This window comes from Triticum urartu, chromosome 7A (genome assembly GCF_056163025.1).
Source record: "Triticum urartu cultivar PI428250 chromosome 7A, HENAU_Tu73, whole genome shotgun sequence".
Taxonomy (NCBI): Eukaryota; Viridiplantae; Streptophyta; class Magnoliopsida; order Poales; family Poaceae; genus Triticum; species Triticum urartu.
In genome coordinates this window covers 432279419-432283553 of record NC_141879.1, presented here as the reverse complement: position 1 = coordinate 432283553, position 4135 = coordinate 432279419, and the positions used below count along the sequence as shown (strand labels likewise).

The window sequence follows — 4135 nt, the reverse complement described above, 5'->3', positions numbered from 1 at the left end:
TGCATTTTCAGTCTACTACAGGCAATCATATCTTTTATACTAGACCATTGTGGCGCGCGTTGCCGCGCTCGTCTATTTTAATAATAAAATAATAGTCATTTTCATTAATGTATATGCAGAGGCGCCGAATATGAAAGTGAAATTTTCTTGAAGCTACTTCTTTGTCAGTAAAAAAATTGTTTTGTTGTTGTGCCCCAAGAACAAATGGTAAAAAATACTCAAGAAAATTTGAACAGTATAATGGCATGACATCACTGTTAGGGAAATTATTTAGATTCAAACCCGATCCGCCGAAATGCAAATTCTTTTTACGTAACAAATAATGATGATGTTTCATTGAACCATCTCAAAATAAGAATTCCGATAAACTTATCTCCTTCGCTAGTGAACCAATATACATACATGAATTTCAGCATTTTCAGTGGTAGTACACCGTGTAAATTGTGTCCGCAACTATTTAGAAATTTAATTGTAGAGCTGTGCTTTTTTTGCCCTTCTTTTTTGCTGTATCAACATAAAACTTAAGCAAAAAGTACATCATGCAATTTAACTTATTTTCCTATGTAAATTAGCAAGTTCTTTTAGTCTGCTTAGTCAAACTGAGGACATCATCAAGTTGTAAGTGTTGAAGTATCTAAGCAGAAGAAAAAACATAAAGGACATGCTGATCGGACATAGAATGTGCCGCCTTGCAACATCATGTCAATATTGTACGTCTTCCTCAAAATGATAATGCATCATATAATTTATACATGCAATCCACTGGTGCTACCAGATCTAAATAACTTCACCTTGTATTGAGCTAATTTAAAAGCAGTAAAGGTCCAGGAAGGTGTAACCTGAAAATTACATGGGATGAATTGTCAGATGTGAAACAATTACACAAATTTTTGGAACAAACGGGAAAAAGTAACAAATATTTTTTCATGCACTAACATTGATACTCTGTCGATAGATAATCAGAAAACAAATAGGTACATGAGTGTTCATGCTGTGCTAATCTTGTACCTAACGTTTGCTCTAGAATCTAAACCATAGCTACAATTCTGGACAAGACACATCGTCCTATCAGTTATAGAGTTGGAGCAGTTACATGAAATCGGGAATGGGAGCAGGATGCCAATTCCGCATTGAGGGATCTGCAAGGTTGAAATGAAGATCGGACCTACAGCGAGGAGGCGACATGGGCTGTGAAGGAGCGCAGGAGCCGCCGCCATTGGGCAAGTCACCACCGCCGGCCGCTGCTACCATTGTGGCTTCACGCCTGCCATGGTCGTCGCCTCTCCATAGCTCACCGATCCATCAACTAAGAGTACACGTATTCAGTTGGGAGTAGAAGAAACAAATCGACAGGAAATGAACTTCAAAATCGTTGAAGAATGACCTGGGAGGAGTTGAAGCCGCGAAAGGGGTGGGGATGGGACAGCCGGATCCAGGAGACTATGGACGCGAAACATCACACATAGGTATGGAAACTGACCTTCAATTACCCACCGCCCCCAAAATGGCGGGCGATTCATTAAAGTACTGCAGCGACATTTGATCTTCTTCCTGAATCTCCGGCTACTGAACTTCAGTCAACACCGATGGTTTGCTGCTTATATCACGGCACCATGGGGTAGCCCCACCACGCCATACGAGACCCTCTTGTTCAAGTCATACGACCAAGTGCATCTCCAGGCCGGCGAGGCGAGAAGCGCTCGCCTCACTTTTATTAGGAAGAAGCGCTTGGCTCGTACATGCTGCTTCGCCTAGCCGCGATGCGTGGGTATGTGGTGGATTTTTTTTGAGTCTAAACTCGTATGTGGTGGATGATTGCCTTTTTTTACTTGCGACGAAGCTACGGAAAGAAATTGGATAACATGAGCCAGCAGGCCCAAACAACAGGAGATCGCAGATTTTGTTGCGGGAGCATGGGCCCAATCCGTTTAGCGCTCCCAGCATAGCGGAAGGTGCATCCAACGGCCAAAAATGCATAGAACTGCAGATCCGACGGTTGAGATGCTAATAGCCTGAGAGGGCTGGAAAAGTGCTTGGTTGTAATGTATCTATACCAATCTATATTCATATCTATACTAATATAAAAAGATTCAAATGGGCAAATCCAAACCATCTTGACCGAATCATGTTATCTAGCGGTTCAAATCATTCCAATGTTGAGCACCAAACACGTTTAACGCTCTAATTACCCACCACTATCATTGGTTATAAACATGTTTTGACTCAACGCTATCCCATTAAATCTCTCATGTAATTAACATCCTACCATTTCCGCAAAAAAGTAATTGATATCTTACCAAATACCAACGTACACAGATATATCTTACCTAATCTAACGTGCAACTAATATTCTACCTAATATAAATGTGCATTGCACGTACATTATTACTAGTCTAAATAATGACTTTAGACGTTTCGCTTTTTCAGGTGCTATTCTTCTTTTTTTTTATTACTAGCCAATGTGTACGTGCAATGCACGTTAATTTGGAAGTATATTAAGTGCATGCGGATATTAAGTAGAATATTATTTACGTATTATTATGTGATTAGCACTATATTTGGCATGAAATTAACTGCATGCTAAACATGTTGAGCGCTCGACATTGAAGCAGTCTAGGTCGTCGGATTGACATGATTTGATGGTCGAGATTAATTGGATCTGCCTCTTCGGGTCTTTTTCTATTGGTATCTCTACTACCTAAAAGAACCGTAAGGTTCCGTTTCCCCTCTTATGTCGTTGTTTTCGTCCGCACCTCTCCATCCTTAGTAACCCCACGCGGCCACGTCCACCGATTTTTGGCACCTAATAAATAGATCATGGAAACTGCCCTAATTTTTGCTGCAAATCATGTCTGTAAAAATCGTCCGTAGCAATGGAAGGAGACATAATTTTGTCCTTCCGTTCCTTACCTTCTTCCATTTCTGTTTCTCTTCTATCAAAGTTTTCGCTCCTCCCATGATCTCCCATTAATCACACATTCCATACGGAATGACTGAGATTGATTCCATCAATCACGTGGCCCTTCCTGCCTTCCATGTGTGCATACCTACGTGAGAACCCAAGATAATTCTACCGCCATCAAACGCACGATCGAGTTTCTTGGCTCGTGTTTATCGTGCTTACCACGCCCCGGTGAATCCCGCACATCTTGCAGCTCTGGATTGGTTGGCGTCCCCGGGGCGCCGTATGGCCGTTCAAGGAACAAGCTAGGACGATCTAATTATGCAATGACGAGGAGAGGGCGCGGGGAGGCATGATTGCGAGCTGCAGGACGCGGCAGTGGAACTCACAGCAGTGTACGCATGGAGAGCGGCCATCGTCATCAAGTCCTTCATTGTCTGCGACTCCTGGCTATCGCGTTGTCTCTCCACATCGTCGATCAATCTCAGTCTTCATTGTTTGTACTACAGTCCCTCACCCGGTTCAGAGGAAGATTAATTTTTAATCATGTGTATGAACAGATCACCATTGTCTGCGACTCCTGGACATATGTTTTTGCTCTTTGTTAATTCCTTGATTGTGCTGGATGTGAATCAGAATGCTTTGCTACTCGTACATTCCCTTCTCTGAGAGATCTCTTTACTATGTTGATTTTTTTTGTATAAAGCATTTGTTGTACACTTGTTAAGAGCAATAGAGCCGAAGAGATTGATGTCTTGTTTGTGCAGATTTTCCACTGACTTGAGTCCTAGCAGCAGTCATTTCTTCTTGGTTTTTATATTAACGAATAAGATAATTCTTATTATGAACAGCTAATTGCATCTCTGCTTAGCGCATATAATGCTAGAGCAGCAGAGAGCTTATGCATGATCAGTAGTCAGGTTCGGAAATCAACATGGCGCATTGCTGCACTGCATCAGGAAGGATAACAAAAATAAATTATAAGGGTCCAACAAGTTTATGTGAAAACACACTTTATATTAAGGTGTGTGCACTTTTCTGAGTATATTCTTTCGAAACGGCTGAGTATATGTTATGAATGATTATCAAAGTAGTTTGCACTGAATGCAACGAGAATGGGAGATATTTGGATTTTTGCCACTTTGTTGGTTGGGCTTCGCAGATTTGCCACTCTGGAGATTTGATTCGCATAATTGCCACTTCAGTCGTTGCATCCTTGATTAGTATGCCATT

At 41.5% G+C, this 4135-nt stretch overlaps 1 long non-coding RNA gene across 1 annotated transcript; it reads right to left on the bottom strand.

The window, feature by feature from the left end:
* Nucleotides 1–637: 637 nt before the first annotated feature.
* On the bottom strand, nucleotides 638–1773 carry LOC125525092 (uncharacterized). Its single transcript, XR_007291148.2, has 3 exons — nucleotides 1385–1773; nucleotides 1166–1306; nucleotides 638–839 (listed from the first exon to the last, which is right to left on the bottom strand). It is a non-coding gene; the product is annotated as an uncharacterized LOC125525092 (long non-coding RNA).
* Nucleotides 1774–4135: the final 2362 nt, after the last annotated feature.